The 18,666-nt window shown below is 49.8% G+C and overlaps 1 protein-coding gene across 1 annotated transcript in view; it reads left to right on the top strand.

Moving 5' to 3' along the window:
• LOC135580261 (uncharacterized) overlaps nucleotides 1-18,666 on the top strand; it is a 55,436-nt gene that overhangs the window by 23,038 nt on the left and 13,732 nt on the right. Inside the window, exons 6-10 of the mRNA XM_065074249.1 lie at nucleotides 5,102-5,259; nucleotides 6,466-6,522; nucleotides 7,633-7,753; nucleotides 8,994-9,150; nucleotides 17,855-17,966. The gene's annotated coding sequence lies outside the window, so the exon portion shown is untranslated. The remainder of the gene's footprint in view (nucleotides 1-5,101; nucleotides 5,260-6,465; nucleotides 6,523-7,632; nucleotides 7,754-8,993; nucleotides 9,151-17,854; nucleotides 17,967-18,666) is intronic.

Here is an 18,666-nt window from a genome sequence, read left to right as displayed (position 1 = left end):
CCTGCCCTGCATTCAATACCCTGCAGAATCTTAATTCCTCTGGGAAAAAACCCAAAACAAAGCAACCTCCCCACCCCCAGAGCGTGGTGATGCTGTAATTGGGCTGTGACAAAGCTGAATGTCTCCCGATGGGGAGGGAAACGGGGGGGGTTGTTTGTAATTCTGTGCGGTAAGAGGGACGCGGCGTGATGCTCTGTCTGGGCAGACAGTTTGGCAGGGAAAGTCACAGCTGGGTGATTCCGGCTCCCCCAAACCGGCGCTTTTAGAGTGAAAACGCTGACAGATCCGCAGCAGTAGCGGGCAGGACTCTCATAATTTATTTTTAATGCCATGCTGTCTTTTAACTGTGCAATTTCCTCCGGGGTGTTTGCTTTGAGATTGCGAGATAATTACATCTCAGAAACCAGGCTAATTACAGTTAACAGCCTGAAAAAGTGAAGGGCCCCCATTTCCCTTCCCCCCAGCCCAGGTTTTTCCACCGGTCCCTTCCCATCCTCGCCCCGCGAGGTGATGCCCCGTTGAGTTGTGTTGGGTGGGGACATGGCAACTGGAGCCGGTGATGGAGAGCTCGGTAGTGGGGAGATCATCACTGGTGGGGAGGACCAGGAGACATGGGTGCTGTGGTTGGTGTGTCAGTGCCCAGCCTGCTCAGCCATGTGCACCTTGCTGTGATGAAGAAGGACGCTTCCTGCAGCCAAGTGGGAAAAAAGCTTCAGTTTTCCGAGCCTCACCATGCATGATCCAGGTCCAGCATCGTGCGTGCAAGCGGTTAGTGTGTGGTCTGCATCCAGCCGTCATGACTCGGTCCATCACAGAATAGTTTGTGTCAAAGGGACCTTCCCAGCTCCCCCAGTGCCCCCCCTGCCATGAGCAGGGGCATCTTCACCAGCTCAGGTTGCTCAGAGCCCCGTCCAGCCTGGCCTGGGATGTCTCCAGGGATGGTTCATCCACCACCTCTCTGGGTACCTGGGCCAGGCTCTCACCACCCTCAGGGGTGACAGTTTCTTCCTCATGTCCAGCCTGAATCTCCCCTCTTTCAGTTTAAAGCCATCACCCATCGTCTTATCACTGCATACCCTTGAGAAAAGTCCCTCTCCAGCTTTGTTCCTTTAGCTACTGGAGGCTGCTATAAGGTCTCCCCAGAGCCTTCTCTTCTCCAGGTTGAACAACCCAACTCTCTCAGCCTGTCTCCATACCAGAGGGGCTCCAGCCCTCTGAGCATTTTCATGGCCTCCTCTGGACTTGCTCCAACAGGTCCATGTCCTCCCTATGGCTGCTGTCCCAGCACTGTGGGGTGTCACACCAGAGGGACAGAATCCCCTCCCTCCACCTGCTGGCCGAGTTTCTTGTGGTGCAGCCCCTTTTCCACGCTGCAAGATGCTTCCCCCTCCTGCCCCAGTGCTCTTCTTTCTGCATTTCCCATCATTTAGTTTTAGTGGTGGTGGGGTTTTAATTGTGGTGAACTGTGGCTTCTGCAGAGCCATTAATACCTTTATTAGTCCAAATGGGAAAAGGAAAATTAAAAAAAATTGACTTAAGCCTGACAAGCATGTGGGGTTGGATTCTCATGAGACAGGAGTAGACTTTGTATCCAAGACGTGTCCTTGTTTCTGTCTCTTTGTCAGCTGGACTAATAGAAGCTCCCAGAAGGCCTCCCGCAGGCCTTGCTGCCTTAATTTCTGAGTTTGGCCAGGGACGAGGAGCCCACTCGGCTGTCAGAAACACGAGTGGCTGGGCAGGATGCTAATTTTCCTGGGAATACAGCAGCCAGAGCTCCGTGGGAAACAGCGATGTCCCTTCTCCAGAAGCCCAGGGGTGCTCCAGGTCCTCAGAAATCACTCATCCCAATGTGGTTGCCCGGCTTCGGAGGGAATTGATAGCGAAGAGCATCAAAGCGATGCAGAGCCTCTCACCCCATCCTCCCGCAGCCTCCGATGTTGTCTGGCAGCATGTCCCTACCCTTTCTCCTCATATTTTTACATGATCTGGGAGGTTGGCCCCTCATTCTTGCAGTCTTGAAAACTAATTCATTTTCTCTTCTGGGATTCCAGATCGGGGATTAACTTAATGCCTTTTTTTCCCCCTTCCTTTTCTCATTGTTTGTTTTTAATGATTAAGGTGATAGTTTTAAATGGCTAACAAGTTCTGGGGGAAATGTCATCCCCGGGAACTTATTTTTTTTAATGCTGAATAAAACAACAGTGAGATTGATTGAGCAAAGCCTGTTGAGTTGCTGTGTCTTCAAAGATTATCTTGGTTCTGCATGAAAGACAGATTTTCAAGAAGTATTTAGGCCTAACCGAAGTCAGGTGCTTAAGCACCTTCAAAATAAAGAGAAGCTTCTGTCTGTGGGGAGTGATAATATTGTGTGTTAAACCAAGCGGCGTATTAGACCTTTCTTTTTTTGGCTAGGTGATTTGTTTAGGCGGATTGTTTCCTTTGGCAAACTGCTGAGCTGGCACCGAGTTATTATTTTATGAAAGAAAAACCACCCCTCTTTTTCTGCTGGAAACAGCCCGTTTCCTTGCAGGTCACTGGGGCTTGTGAAGGTTGATGCTCGGCCGGTGACATCTCCATAGGGCACTTGGTGCAGCGGTATTTGGTATTTGGAGCTTGCGGGGTCGCACAGACTCGTTTTGCTTTCCTCTCCTCTTTAATGTTTGCTGATCTACAAAGCATTTACTCCTGGCAATTATTCTGATGAGGCAGGGGGTTATTTGAAAGCTGCGAACAAAGGTTTCTGGGAAAATATCTTCAAAGGACGATCTCCTCCCGATGGAGGTTGTAATTGTTTAATGATTTTCGGTATGGATTTCCGCGTGGGCCGCTCCAGGACAGCCAGGGCTGGTTTGTCGGCAGAGTTTCTGCCTCTCTTCCAGTGCCTGGTTTTCTGTGCATTATCGTGGTCTTTTGATTTGTATTTCCCGTGGTTTTGCTGCTCTGTGTCAGACCCAAACCTCAAACTCGTCATGTTTTTTTCCAATTAAACCACTTGACGGTGCTGTCTCTCCCAGCACATCTTGCCTCTCTGGCATCCAACAGAACCAGGGTTGGGACGGGACCTCCCAGACATCAAGTCCCTCTCTTTGCTGCTTTCTGCGGCTGATGAAGCATCTCGTCCCTCTAGGCTGAAAAAACCCCTTCATATTACACTGGCTTTTCCCCTGTTTGGACAGCGAGGAGCTTTATTCTGGTTTCTTATCTAAATTTATTCATGGGTGGTTTCTGACCTTTTGCTGAAGTTGTCCCTTCACCTTAAATAGCGCTTTCTCTTCCGTCATGTTAAACCTCCTGAGAGAACAGTTTTATCACCTCTCCGCCTTCATTTCCTTAGACTAACGAGTCAGGCTCTGCTGACTCTTGTGAAAAAGCACCTTTGCTCTGCTGGTCCAAGTAGGCTTTCTCTGAGCCAGTGCCAGCCTGGGCTCCCCATCCTTGACCCCAGTTTTGGGTGACAAGGATCACACAGCATCTCATGTGCGGTCTCGCCAGACTCTGCACAGTGACCGTTTGCCCACGTGAAGCTGCTTGTGAAGTCCCAGTGCGTGCATGGGGCTTCTGCAACATGGCAGGAGACCTTATTGCAGCCTCGGAAACCTTATTGCGGCCTCTTTGTACTTAAAAGGGGCTCATAAGAAAGATGGGCTAGGCTTTTGAGCAGGGCCTGTTGTGATAGGACAAGGGGTGATGGTTTTAAACTAAAAGAGGGAGATTCAGGCTAGATAAAGGGAAATTGTTGTCCCTGAGGGTGGTGAGAGCCTGGCCCAGGTTGGGCAGAGAGGTGGTGGATGAACCATCCCTGGAGACATCCCAGGCCAGGCTGGACGGGGCTCTGAGCAACCTGAGCTGGTGAAGATGTCCCTGCTCATGGCAGGGGGGGCACTGGGGGAGCTGGGAACGTCCCTTCACCTGAAACCGTCCTGTGATTCTATGACTCCAGAGACCTGGATGCTGAGCAGGCAGATTTTGGACACAGCCCACGCTGTGTTCTGTATCTGAGATGTCCTTTTACACAGGTGGGAACACTGAGAGCGGGTTATGAAGAGAGATGCAGGAGGATCCTCCTCTCCATCCACAGCACAGTGTTGGGAGCTGTGGTTGAGTCCCGATGCTGGCTGGAGATCAACCAGAGATCCTGTCTGATGGAAACAGAATCCTCCTGTTTCCTGCGCTCAGCCCTGTAACACAAAGCAGATGCAAAGGTCTGGCCCAGATCAGGAAATCTTTTGTGTGCGAGGTGGAGGCGAACGGCGACTCTGAGCCCGAGGAGGTGGGAGAGAGCAGGGGAAGGGGCTGTGAAGTATAACCCAGCTTTCTGGAGTGGTCCTGAGTTAAATAATATCATCTGCAGTGTCGGGGATGCTGTGCCTGGCTCTGCCTCGCCTCCATCATCTCCAGCCCTGCGCCGCGGAGGTCCCTTCTGCCAGCAGCTGCCTCCCGCGTCGCGGCACTGCGAGTCGCTAAACAAAGCAAGGGAAAATCAGGCACAAGCTGTGCAATTTGCAGATGATCTGTGTACCTGCTAGCTCGTAACAGATGTTTTCCTTCGCATGACCATTTGCGAGCTGCTTCCTTGTCACACAGTCTGCAGTAGCTGTTACGCTCGGGAGTGAGTGATACCTTACACCTGTACGCAGCGGCGTTCCCACCTGTAAACTTGCTTTGCAATTCCAGAAATCTCCCATTACGTGATTTTATATCCAGTGCAAACAATGGCAAAATAAGGCTGCGTAGTGTTTTTGATGTAGGTAAAAAAACAAACTAGAAGAGGGGAATTGCAGGAATAGGATGGGATCCACATAACTCCGTATCCTCTCCAAGGGGTGGCCAGGAGCGGATATTGTGAAGGGAGGTGAAGAAAGCAAACCTGCCCTGTGTTAGATCTGCTCATCATCTCAAATTGAGTTTGCCTGCAATATTAATACCACTTTCAGCGGAGATGTTGGTATTTAGCTGTTGCAACTCTGGCTATTCTTGTTAGCCGTGTCCACGCCTGCTTCCTCTCTGAAATGTCACAAATTCTTGGCGGCGGCAGCTTCCCGTGGAAGTCAGCTCCGGAGTTTAATCACGCATTGTGCAAACCCTGTGTTTCCTCTTGCAGGGCCGTGCTGGGGCGGCGGCGGCACCGCAGAAACGCCGGGTCAATTATCGCGGGGTCGCTTCTGAGCAGCGAAACGTCAGCACGGCGTGGCAGGTTGTGCTTGGATTTTCAGACAGGCCTCTAGCAGATGAAAGGATAAGAATTCCATATCTTCGCGGGTAGGTTGGCAGGTGCATGGGAATGTGATGCTTTCCTTTGGGTTATGTGCAAGGTGATTGTGCGGGATGCGTCTCAGAAAGGGTGTTGATTTTTCCTGGCTCCTTGCAAGCCCTACTACTGGAATGTATTTCAAATAAGTGTGCAGAAAAAAGTGAAATAAGTGAAGAAGACTCTTGTGCTGAAGAGACCAGTTTTGCAGTGTTTTTTCCCTGGGATGTCCCTCTCTCCTGGATAGCCAAGGTCTTGGGGTTTGCGTGTGCAGGGATGGGGACACTTCTGTGGTGCGGGAAAGATGCTCTGGCTGGGCTGTTTGTGTCAGCACGCCTCCCAGAAATACCTTTCTCATCCATGTGGAGGTGGGTGATGCTAAACCACAGTGATGACTCCTGGAAATGCGCTTCTCTGCTTATTTTGCACCAAATTCCCACATGGGCTTACCTGGATTCCCCATGGGCACTGCAGTCTGTTGGGAACGGCTGCTTGCCATCTGCTGCGGAGATGGGTAGCAGAGCAGGGATCGTGGTGGGTTTTACTGTGGTACCTTCAGGCACAGTGTCCTCCAGCATAGCTCTGGCCGGAGCAGCAGGATCAGACCCCTTGCAGCAGCTGAGCTGAGACCATAATATAAATTTATTTGCTATTTACAACAGATGAGAAACCACTGTTGCATGGCCGAGGTTTGTTGTGCTGCTGGCCCTGATAGCAAGAGCTTGGCTTGGTGGGGACTCTTGGAAGCTGGTTGGGTGAAGGGGGAGATGTGAGTGTGGGCAGCTGGGTGGATCCTGATGAAGAGAAGGATCCAGGGAGATCCAAGGATCCACCTTATTGTGGCCTTTCCGTACTTAAAAGGGGCTGATAAGAAAGTTGGGGACAGACATTTGAGTAGGGCCTGTTGCGATAGGACAAGGGGTGATGGTTTTAAACTAAAGGAGGGAGATTCAGGCTGGACATGAGGAAGAAATGGTTGGTGCTGAGGGTGGTGAGAGCCTGGCCCAGGTTGGCCAGAGAGGTGGTGGACGAACCATCCCTGGAGACATCCCAGGTCAGGCTGGACGGGGCTCTGAGCAACCTGAGCTGGTGAAGATGTCCCTGCTTATGGAAGGGGGGGCACTGGGGGAGCTGGGAACGTCCCTTCGCCCCAGACTGTTTGATGATTCTGTGATCCTTGTACCCCCACAACTCAGTGCCTCTTCCTCACCTCACAGTGTGAACCAGTTTGCTGCGACCAGAAACTCGAGATTTGGGATGGCACCTGCGTTTTGGTGAGTGACATGGGGTTTTGGGAAGTGCAAATAGTGGCAGGAGCTGCAGTCACAGGGGATCTTGCTTAGGGCATCTGTGGTTTGGAGATAACACACATTTGAGGAAGGAGCAAGGAGTGGGAAGACAAGGAGCATCTCATGTCATGGATGAAAGGCAAACAGGCTTTTTCTGTGTGTAGCTTCAAAACCCTGGGACAAAACAGAAGCCAAAAAATCTCCTCTGAGACGGAGCTCTAGACAAGGGGATTATCCCCATCAGCTCACATCTCCTGCCCGTCTTGAAAGGGCCCAAGTGCTGTTTAATTTGGAAATGTGGGACAAGGTCGGGACAAACAGGGGGCTTTGCCTTGGGACACTGGCCCTGCCAGCGTGACCCCCTCCCTTGTGACCCACTTTGCTCTGTGTGCAGGGGGAAATTTGTCTTCCCATCCCTTTCCTGTTGTCAAATTCATGCCCAGCTGACCGACAAATCCATCTCTTCAGAGATCAATTACAGTGTCTGGCTGTGAAGCCTGGAAATCCAATTAACTCCCAAATACTTTTTTTCTGTTCTTAAAAAAAAAAGGGAGGGGAAAGAGAGAGAAACAGAGAGAGAGAGAGAGAGAGAAGCACATTGAAGCAGGGGCATAAATCACCTGAAAAACATTCCAAACATTAAAATAAACAAGAACAAGTTTCAACTTCATTTGTCTCTTTTTGAGACTCTGTCAGTGATTTATTTTACTGCTCTGTCTGAGCTTCATTTTTATCTTTGCTGGCGTTGGGAGCCGGTCGCTGTCTCTGGAGCGGAGCCCTGGGGCTGGTTGCCTGTGGTGGTGATGCTGGGATGTGCTGCCCACGTCCATCATCCTTTTTGCTGAGCTGGGCTCCACTCCCCGGGGGTTTTAAGGGGTTAAACTGTCCCTAAATGCCCTACGGGATGGAGACTAATTAAAACGGATGTTCAGCTCTGCCTGGGCTGGTGGTTTGGGTGAGGAGCGTGACCCGCCGGGCTTCTAGGAGGAAATAACTCTGCTTCTCCATCACAGACTTCTGACATCTTGCAGCCACCCAGAACCGGCTGTTCAAACTGAACGTGAACATCTCAGCCTCATGTCCTTGATCTTTCAGGTGACTTTATTGCGTTTGACCAACTCTACCACGTCTTCAGGCCTCTCGACAAGTTAGAGGAGGCTCTTCTCAACACGAGTGAAATGGAGGAAGTGCCTTGTGGTGGTTCAAGTGCCCAAAGGTGAGCAGGGCCCAGGAGTGTCTTGAGCCGGTGGGAAATACTAGGAAATACAGCAAGAAATTTAAGGGAGTGAATTAAGGATTGAAGTATTTGTGATGTTTCTGGCTTTGGGAATTGGCCAACTAAGGGTCTAGGACGTCATCAGTGATACAGCTGCCTATCAAATCAAATTGTTTAAGTGGTAGTGGAGGTAGAAGCGGCATCTTTGCCTGAATAAGAGGATTTTCTTTCTCAAGTGCCCACTATTTGGTTGAAGACATTTTGGGGCAGGAATGCAGACACCTAACTGCAGTGGTTGGTACCAGTGGCAAGTACAGAGCGTCTGTACGGTAGCTGTGGTTACGACATAGCATCATAGAATCACAGAATCATTTGGTTGGAAGAGACCCCCAGATCATCAAGTCCAACCATAACCTAACTCTAGCACTAACCCATGTCCTTAAGAACCTCGTCTCAATGCCTTTTAAACACCTTGAGGGGCTGGTGCCCATTTGGAGTGGTGGCAAACTGGAGAATAATACCCTGGGCCTTCCCTGGTCTCTGGGGCTAGAGAACCTCTGTCTTGCTCAGGGAACCGGAATGTGAACATAAAGCATCTGTGCTGTCTGCAGATCCTCTCCTTCTCCTTCAAGAAGCTTTAGTTTTCATTCCAGAGGAGGAGGAATAATCCTTGGGGGTTGTTGTGAAGAGGAATTGTCACCCTTCCTTCAGCTCTATCAGAAACTCTTCAAGAGGCTGTTAACAAATAACCTTCCCTTGGGATAAATTAGATCCCAATCCCAATTCAATAGCTGCTCATTTTAAGATGTCCTTGTTACCTCGTGCGAGTGGCTGATCTTCCTTTGAACCCCGCTGTGTTGTCAGACCCCGTGATTGCTGCCAGCAATCAGGAGCTCCACGTTAACAGCTCATGCGCTGATTGCGCCGAGCAATCCCAACACAACCTTTTGTCAAAAGTTGGGGAAAGTTGAGCTCAGAACACGGCACAGACCTCACTCCATCATGTATTCTGGGGACTGTAGCTTCAAATGAGGACGGATTTGCAGAGGAGATCTGTGCTTCAGAGTCTGGCTTTAGAAAGAAAATCTTGTAGGCATTGTCAAGGAAACCTGGTAATGGCGCAGAGTTGTCCAACAGCCTCCAGGCAGCCTGGAGCGAAGGCTCTGAGATGTGCAAATAGTAATCCAAATGGACTTTTTTTTAAAATTATATCTTTTTTTTTTTTTTTTTCTCTCTCTAGCCCAACATTGTTGCAGTAGGAGAACAGCATTGGTTTAGCTCAAAAAAAGAACTACATCAGAAAGAAAACCTCCTGCCCGGTCATCGTGCCCGTCGTCTCCCATCTCCATTGAGGACCATCTCTCCCGTGCCAAAACCATTGCCGCTGTTTGCAAAGAGTAAGTCATCCTTATTAACAAGCCTCTCCAAGAACAATGAACTTGAAACATGCAGTCTTGCACGGATGCTCCAATATATTATATCTTCGACTCTCAGGACTGCCGTGAGATTTGTGTTTCCTCTCACGCCAATGGCAGCTGCATTGTAAGGTATCTTGTGTTGATTAAAAACCTCTTTAATCAAATACTGCCAGGGGAAGTGTTGAAAATAGTTGAAGAATGACTCCTGAAAGCTGCAGCTTGACTGTGAGCGAATTCATCCAGAGATTAGCCTGCCAGACGGGCGTGCAATACAAAATCTCCCCTCACCTTTATTTCCAGAGCTGCCAACGAACTGCAGTGATGGGTATCAAGAGAAATCTGTGTCCAATAGGACAGAGCAGGCTACAGTCAGTTCATTTGCGGGAGATATTGCCCCAAGAAACCTTTGTTACAGACAAAACCCGTTACTCAATTTATCAATCCCTAGTTACGCTTCACATTCCTATATCCCAAATCCATGGGATAGATTAGGTAGCTTGATTTGAAATGTGAAAGCGCGCTCGAAATTGTTGCCGTGCAAATTGTGTAGAGGAGTGTTTTGTTTGGTTTTCTTCTGTTCCGTGGCTGAACTGGATTTCAAAAGAATAAATAAACCCATTCTGGTAACTCCCAGTGAGGAGGACTCTTCTTCGGAGAAATTAAAAATACCCAACAACTCACAATATTTTATTCAACCCAGAGTGAAGCGTTTTGTTTTGAGGGAATTCAGCTAATTTTCTTACTCCTCAAAATAGGTCAGCTTTGAAATAGAAATGTCACTTCGAAATGGAAAGTTGAATAGAAATGTTTAGAAAACGTTAGGATTATATATACACACATTTGGAAGTTTAACAAGTCTGTGAATGGAAAGAAAGCATCCAGGCTATTTATAATTCAATTAGGCTTAGATTTAGGACTAGCTTTCACTCTCTGTAAACTGCATTTCTCTGTCATTTAGAACAATCTTCTTCCCTCATCAAAGCCCCTTCTCCTGCGGTAAGCTGGGAATATATCGCTGTAATATAGCTGGAATGACTGTAGCTATCCCGTGTCGGCTCACCGCTGTATTTTTGTTTCCCAGGGCTCTCTAGGCAGATGCGTTCACTTTGGGAGCATTGACATTTGGAACTGAGGTACAGAAAATGTGGGGGTGTGTGCTGGAAATCTAATCCAGCAACCTGCAGGGCTCCTCAAAGCTTTGTCTCTTTCCCTTTTGTTAGCAAAAAAACGTTAAAAAATAGTCTTCACCTTTATATTCTTGGTGGATTCTTGGTGTTCTCGCCCCACGTCTCTTTGCGGCACGGGTTATGTATGTGTAAGTAGTAGGTTAGTTGCTATTCTCACTCTGGGGGGTTGGCTTCCAAACTGTTTATTGAGTAATAAAAAGAGAAAATTACAAGCCGTTGCCCAGGGATAATGTGCTAATAATTTTATGACTGGACAAACGGTTGGAACAGCCCACAAATGATGGTGAGCAGGAAACCTGGGATCTATTGCCGCCAGAGCCACCCCCGAGGAGATAAAACCTCTCTGCGAGTCATCAAAGCTGATGCAACAACTGTGAGCTATTAAAAATCACTTTGGGGATGGGTGGTAGGATGATCGTGATTGCTTTCAGAGTCAAAGTGGCAGAGAAGCTTTTTGGAAGGTGTTTAGAAGTTCGTCCTGCGTGGAGCGTATGTGACGGACCACCGTGTCTGCTCGCGCTCGGGTCCGCAGCTGCTCGGGCTGCAGGCTGGGGATTCCTGGAAAAACAAAGATTAAAGGGTGTTAATGCTTTCAAGCAAACATGAATCATCCCAGAGTTAACAAAGGGATTAAGTTTCCTTAGGCTTGTCTTAATTGCGTGGCGCTGAAGCCCACTGAGCCGTGTCCCAGCTTCGGTGCTGCCGAGCACGGAGCCAGAAGCGGCTGCTGCGGGGTAACCGTGGGGTTGCACCCAGCTACGTGACAATGTGCCCCATCCCTCTCACCCCCAAACCTGTGGTTTTAATTATTTCTATTTTTAAGCCCGTATCTGTAGCTGGTTTTGTTCCCATCCAGTAAATCAGACAGATAAACCCCTGGGCTCTGCGATACTGTGGGTACAACAGGAGCTATGGGCTGGTTGTATGTGTGCCTCTGACAACTAAACGTGGTCAACTGGTGCCATTTAAACTCCACTATTCAATTACCAAAGGTGTAGGAGAAAACAGGGCCGCTCAGCTTGCTTATCCGAAACCGTTCTGAGAAGATGTGCCCCATTCACCATGTCCAGGAGGATATTCTAATTTTTCCTGGGGGCAGAACATCACGTCTGCTCCACGGTCTTTCCAAGGACGTGAAGGTCAGTGGAGGGTTGGGTGGGGAGAGCCCTTGGGAGGTCTCACTCTGCCCATCTCCCATGAGTAGAATGAGCTGTACCTCTTCCAAACCAGATCCAGGCCTCGAGGTGGGCAGGAAGCCACAGAACTGGGAGTAGCTGTTGGCAGCTGCCAAGACCTCACATTTGTATGTTGGCAATGCAGATAGAATCTCATAAACCAGCCTCCAGCCTGCTTTACTGCTGATTTAATGATCGGAGGAAAAACTTGACTGTTTATTAAAGACATTAGACAGTAAACTTTAACAATAGACAGTAAAGGGGATTGTTTTTCCATCCTTCTGATTGTTAAAGCAACAAGATGTTGGGCTGGAGAGGGACTTGCTCCCAACCTTGGAGCTTGCCAGAGCTGTTTGCTCCATCACCCCTTCTCCTTCCTCCCTGGCAGAAGTCGCCTCTGCTCGGAGGCCCTGGCAGGAGCCAAGCGTGAAAGTGGCTCCTTAGGGTTGTTTCATGCTTTTTTTGGCAATTTCTATGGGTTGTGGGGTTCTCTCCTGACATCCTCTTTTCAGTACTGGTTCGTGTTCTGGTCGGCCTGGCTTCTCCTGGGGTCAGCGGAGCATGACAGGACTTGTAGGATCATTGATCCTGTCTAAGGAGAGTTCAGTCAGCATCCAGAGGGCCTGACTTCTCTCCACAGATTGTAGTGGGACTCTAGATGGAATATTTCAAACACCTGACATGTAGACGGGCTAATGCCTGCAGAGGTAAATCTTGCTGCAGACCCTAAAACACAGTAGATGTGTCCTTCAGCATCCACCTACCTTGGAGAAGACAAGGGGTGGTGGTTGTAAACTATAAGAGGGGAAGTTCAGGCTGGACATGAGGAAGAAATTGTTGTCCCTGAGGGTGGTGAGAGCCTGGCCCAGGTTGGCCAGAGAGGTGGTGGATGAACCATCCCTGGAGACATCCCAGGCCAGGCTGGACGGGGCTCTGAGCAACCTGAGCTGGTGAAGATGTCCCTGCTCATGGCAGGGGGGGCACTGGGGGAGCTGGGAATGTCCCTTCCTACCCAAACTATTTTATGATGATAAGAGCCCTGACTGCAGGCCCCACAGCTCTACTGAGGGGTGATGTCCTTTCTGAACCTTCCTGAGCCCTTTGAGATCTGGGGAAGCCCAAAGCAAGTTCCCTTCTAGTTCGTCTTGGTCCTCATAAAGGTGCCTATGCAGTGTGTGCCGGGTGGATCACACAGGAGGCTTGGTGGTCCAGATGTAGGAGAAGCTTCTGCCCTTGTGCTGCAGTGGGGTGTGAGGCCCAAATGTTGCTGGAGGCCAGTCTGGTGGGTGAGGAGCTGGTTTGTTAGGAAGCTGTTCTGTTATCCAACAGACCAGACCCCTAGTGTGAGAGCAGGGTGAGATGTGTCTTTGCCAGGCTTGAGGGGAGATGAGGGACAGAAGGCAAGTATGCCTGTGCCCCAGGATGGAGAGGAGAGGGTTGATTGCTCATGGTCTTGGCATGAAGAAGTATTTGTGTAAGCTCAGTACATTTTGGGCACTGAACCGCTTTTCTGAGTCCTCCAAAAAGCTGTCAAAAACATAGCTGCCTTGGGACAGGAGTGGAGATATTGTTGTGAACCAGCAAGCCTCAGGTTGCACCAGGAGAGGTTGAGGTTGGATCTGGGGAATAATTTCCTCCCCAAAGGACTGTGGGGCATTGGAACAGGCTGCCCAGGGCAGTGCTGGAGTCACCATCCCTGGAGGGTTGGACAGACGGAGATGAGGTTCTCAGGACATGGGGCAGTGCCAGAGCTGGGGAAACAGTTGGACTTGATGATCTTGAGGGTCTTTTCCAAGCAAAATGATTCTGTGAACACCCTTCTCCAGCGCTGTCTGAGACAAAGCAATCCCTTGGCATGGTGGGCAGGGATGGCACATAAAGTCTTCCAAGAATCTGTGGTGGGGCCTGTGCTGTCCTGTCTGCAAACGATCTGGAAGGGCTAGCAGACAGAGAACAGAATTTGCAAGGATGGATCGTTACTCAGAACAGTTCCAAACAAAAGCTGACTGCCAAGAAGTGCAGAAGGGTTGCAGCTTACTGATGGCTACATGAAGACATGACAGAGAAGATGTGTTCTTGGCAGCTGTACCTGCAGAAGAATCACCAGTAGCTGTATCTGTAGAGCAGCACAGTCTAAACGAGCTATTACCTTTCTGGAAGGAGATTGTGGAGGCATTGTAAGCCATTTCTGGAAATGTCAGCAGTGATCACAAAGGCAGGGGCAATGCAGAGGGAGAAATGGAGGGCAAACCAGAGCCCGTCATTATGTGACACCCATGGTGCACCCCATGGTGCTGGGATGCTCTGTGTAGTCCTGGTGTCCATGTCTCGGGGTCAGGCACAAGGAAAGACATGAAGCTCCAGAGTACCTGGTATCATAGCAGCAGGACCTCACGGGACCTTGATCTGAAGAGGACAAAAGCAAAGGGTCAAACAAGAGGAAGAAAAGCCATGGGTGGCTTGGAGGAGGTGGACGTGGAACTGGCTGGACTTCTGCTTTGGCCAGGGCTGATGCTGGGTGGAGACCCCAAAAACACATCACTGGGGAAACACTAGAAGTGACACACCTGATGTGACCCCTGCAAGCCCCACATTGTTCCCTGTCCTTGTTCTGGCCATGCCCATCACCCCTCCTGCTTGAGAGGCTCACAAGCCAAATAGCAGGAAGGTGCCAAAACTTCAGCCCTGAAAGACTTTAGATGGACTCAGCCCTGGAAAATCTCCCCAGTGAAAAGAACTCAGCATTTTCTGGTTGAGTCTGGTGGGCCAGGTCATAGAGAAGATATATTTATATAGATATATAGATATATAGATAGATAGATATATAGATATATAGATATATAGATATATAGATACGTAGATATAGAACCAGACTTCTCAGCCTCTGAATATCCCACCAAGATGGGCAGAGTGGCTGGTCAATCCGTGGGTCAGGAGAGGAGCTGGGACTGCCCCTGGGGAGCAGGCAAAGCCCTTGGCTTTTGAAAGGCCAAAGTGCTGTTGGTATGTTTGCATTGGTGCACAGGCTGTTTGGAGTGTGCTTGTGCGTATATATTTATATACGTATACACACATGCCTCCCTATAAGTGCATGCACCAAAATGCATGTATTTCCTCAGTCTGCACCTTTCTGTAAATTGCAAAAAATGTAGACAAAAAGAATAAAATTTAAGTCCCTTATCATTGCAAAGTCATCAGAAACTAATATTACAGCTACTGGGCAATTTTTTCCTGAGCCGTGCCCATTTCAAGATCCTAATTCAGTGGTTCTTTCTGTAGCTCTTTACATTCTATTATTTATAAGAAACAATATTCAGCCCTCCCTTGACAGTATTTGCAGGGCTGCAGAAAGCAGTGCAGCAGAAAGGTGGTAGAACAATTTTGGTTATGTTTCCATAGCTACCTAGCTGCTAAATGTGGTTTATTCCATTTTAAAGTCAAGCAACACACACACACACATACGTACCCTCTCACACACAGGCACTCGCAAATCACCAAATGAAGTATATTCAGACTAATCCCTGCTCTGCCCATTACACCCTAATGTTCCTGGGATTTGTATATTTAAAGGGCTACTTGCTGCATAAATAAATGGCAGGGCAGCGTTCCGGCTGGATATAGCAGGGTGATAAACATATTGTTTCTTTCTTGCTCTCCTCTCCCGACGTGTGTGTTCCAGTCGGTCCCTGTAATATTATTATGGATATTTTTACCCAGGCGTTGAGCGCTTAGGAAGTCGGAGGTGGGATGGTGTCCTCTCGTGGTCAATGGCATCTCTGCAGCCTCACTAACAGAAAAAGGGAAAAAAGGGGTGTCTGGGAACTGTGGGGGGTATTTTAGGGGCAAATCTCTTTGGCTGGAGCTTCCTACTTGTGCAAATGCTTGAAAAAACAGCGTGGCAGCTTCCATCCTTACAATATGTACAAAGGAAAGTACACCCCTTGCATGCTGTTTGCAGACTGTTTGCATGTATTATATTATAGCAGGCTGCTGGTTGCAGTCAGTTTTCTGAGCCTGTCCCTGATTTAGGTGAGTTGAAGGAAGAAGAGAATGAAGAACTGGAAACGCTTGGTGTTATATATATAATTATTATGATAATTATATATATAATATCAGCTTTCTGGAGCAGAGGAGGTTCAGCTTGGGGAAGCGTGCATGGCTGGAGAGGGCTGGGTTTTGTCAGAGCATCCCAGCGGTTGGGATGGTGCGCAACAGCATGGACTTGAGAATCACAGCGTCCTAGGCTGGATGGGTTGAAGGGACCTCCATAGACCCCCCAGTGCAACCCCTGCTCACGCAGGGTCACAGAGCAGATCACACAGGTGGGTCCAGGTGGGTTTGAGTGTCTCAGAGAAGGAGACTCCACACCCGCTCTGGGCAGCCTGGGCCAGGCTCTGGCACCTCCCAGCAAACAAGTTTCTGCTCATGTTCCGATGGAGCCTCCTGTGTTTCAGTCTGTGCCCGTTGCCCCTCACCCTGGCGTTGGGCACCACTGAACAGAGTCTGGTCCATCCTCTGACACCCACCCTGGAGATATTTGTTGGCATCAATAAGATCTCCCAGCAGCTGGAGGGGCGGGAAGGGGTAAGGATGCAGAAAAGCAGGTTTAAGGTGTTTTTCAGCCATCTCTCACCTGGGAGCCCGCAGGGGTGGCATCCCGCTCCTCCAGGGATGCATCTCCTCACCCCCTGCGCACCTGCTGCTCTGCCCGGCATGACATGACTCCCGTTTACTGTCTGTGAAAAGGAAGATGAGGAGCCTGACAGTTCCCACCGCCTCCTCGTTAGTGATGTGCGTTTGCAACACGCGCTCTGACAGCTCAGCCCTGACAGTGCCCTGGGGCGGGCAGCGCCAGCACTGCCCCAGCCGTGCGGCTCCTTCCCAGCCCGCTAACGAAGGATGCTAACGAAGGAGACCTGCAGCTCGGGCAGCCCGTTGATCAGGAGAGAGCCGCAGGGCTGAAGCCAGCCGTAGTGCTGCGTACGTGGAGCTCAGCCCTCTCGCGTTCTAGTTTTTCGAGCAGACGTGGGCTGTGGGATCGCTCCCTCCTGGGGACGCGTTTCCCTGGGAAATGGGACAGGTAAAAGCAGGCAAGAAATAGCGGCGAACAGGGACAATGGGTAGAGAGTCCGTAAGAAAATAAGGGTAAAGATATACCCACAGGAATCTCCTGATCACAAAGTCCCAGAATGTCAGGGACTGGAAGGGACCTGGGAAGCTCATCCAGTGCAATCCCCCCATGGAGCAGGAACACCCAGATGAGGTTACACAGGAAGGTGTCCAGGCGGGTTGGAATGTCTGCACAGAAGGAGACTCCACAACCTCCCTGGGCAGCCTGGGCCAGGCTCTGGGAAGAAGTTTTTTCTCATATTCAAGTGGAACCTCCTGTGTTCCAGTTTGCACCCATTGCCCCTTGTCCTGTCACTGGTTGTCACCCAGAAGAGCCTGGCTCCATCCTGCTGACACTCCCCCTTTCCATATTGATCCCCAGGAATGAGTCACCCCTCAGTCTCCTCTTGTCCAGCTCCAGAGCCCCAGCTCCCTCAGCCTTTCCTCACACGGGAGATGCTCCACTCCCTTCAGCATCTTCGTGGCTCTAATGATGTAAATAAAATGTATGTGAGGGGGGTAATATATGGATAAGTAAATATGTATATGAAGGTGGCATTTATTTTTTGTCTGTCCATCCTGGCCTGAACATCCAGCCTCAGTTCCCTCCCTCATCTCTGCGGTGTTATGTCCTCTGTCACACTGTGACTCCTGTGTGACAGGTGGTCTCGGTGGTGACATGTGTCCATAGCACACAGGCTGGGGCAGCTGCAGCTGTTACTGGGAGATGTCTCGGTCAGTGGTATTCGTTCCTCTGCTGCATCCCGACAGCCCGTGCGCCGAGGGATGCTCTGGGCAATCTGTGCCAGAGCTCTCCTGCAGTCATGATTAGTGACGGTTTGTACACCTCACCCTGCAAGAAGTCTCTGTGGCATCATCAGGTTAGCAGTGTTTGCTGTTCCCTGTTACCTTTTTTCCCTGTTACTGTGGAGTAGGAAGCGTGGTCATGGTGATGCTCCTTTCCAAGCAGCACGTCCTGTCCATGTCACTGCTAGATCACAACAAAAAAGGCTTGTAAGAGACAGGGAATTCTCTTCTCAAGCAAAGCCTGTTTGTCACTTTTTTGTTGTCACAGAAAAAAATAGTTTAATTGCCGCTGGAAATCATGTTTTATAAGCGTGTGTAACCAGGTGCAAAACAAGTCGTTGTTGTAAAACAAAAAAAAGATCTCCAACCATCCCTCATCTGCTCGTACTACTTGTTGTTTTGCAGGTTCCCTCTGCTCCACGAGGTCGCCTGGGGTCTGTCAAGGTGCATTTGGTCACATCCTTCTGTGTTGCTTGTGCTGAATGAGGAGTGGTGGAGAGCTCGCAGGTACCTCCAGGTGAGTCGCTGGCTTTGCATGGAGCTCACATTAGAGCTAACCTGGGGACAAACGGGTGGATTTTAGTGTCCCAGCCCTGTTGTTTCCCAGGCACAGACCTTGCTCTTGTACCAGCCCCTTGTGCCCCAGCAGTTTGGGTGTCCTGGCTTTGTGGGGAATATGCTTCCACTTTTCTATGTGAGTTTTTTCTATAGTGCTAAGTGGCTAATGATGCTCAGTCCAGGGCCAACCTATCCTGCCGTGTAAAACTGGATCCCTTTTGCTTCCAAGGCTTGCTCCAGCTCTCAGTGCCAGCCATCCTTCCTCCAGCCGTCCTCCCTTGCACACACCTCATTTTCCCCCTGTGATATTGCCGTCTTTTTCACACCTGTTTGTGCCAGGAGAGCGCAGAAGCACAGGGTTGGTTTGGGCCAGTGTGGACACGAGCTGTTACACGTCACCCCAGGGCTTGGTTGTGCATCGTCACATAGAATCATAGAATCATCTTGGTTGGAAAAGCCCCTCAAGGTCATTGAGTCAAACCACAACCCACCCCTGGCACTGCCCCATGTCCTGAGAACCTCATGTCCGTCTGTCCAACCCTCCAGGGATGGTGACTCCAGCACTGCCCTGGGCAGCCTGTTCCAATGCCCCACAGCCCTTTGGAGAAGAAACTGTTCCCCACATCCAGCCTCAACCTCCCCTGGCGCAACTTGAGGCC

This window comes from Columba livia, chromosome 9 (genome assembly GCF_036013475.1).
Source record: "Columba livia isolate bColLiv1 breed racing homer chromosome 9, bColLiv1.pat.W.v2, whole genome shotgun sequence".
In the NCBI taxonomy this organism is placed as follows: Eukaryota; Metazoa; Chordata; class Aves; order Columbiformes; family Columbidae; genus Columba; species Columba livia.
This window is presented reverse-complemented; position numbering and strand designations above follow the sequence as displayed.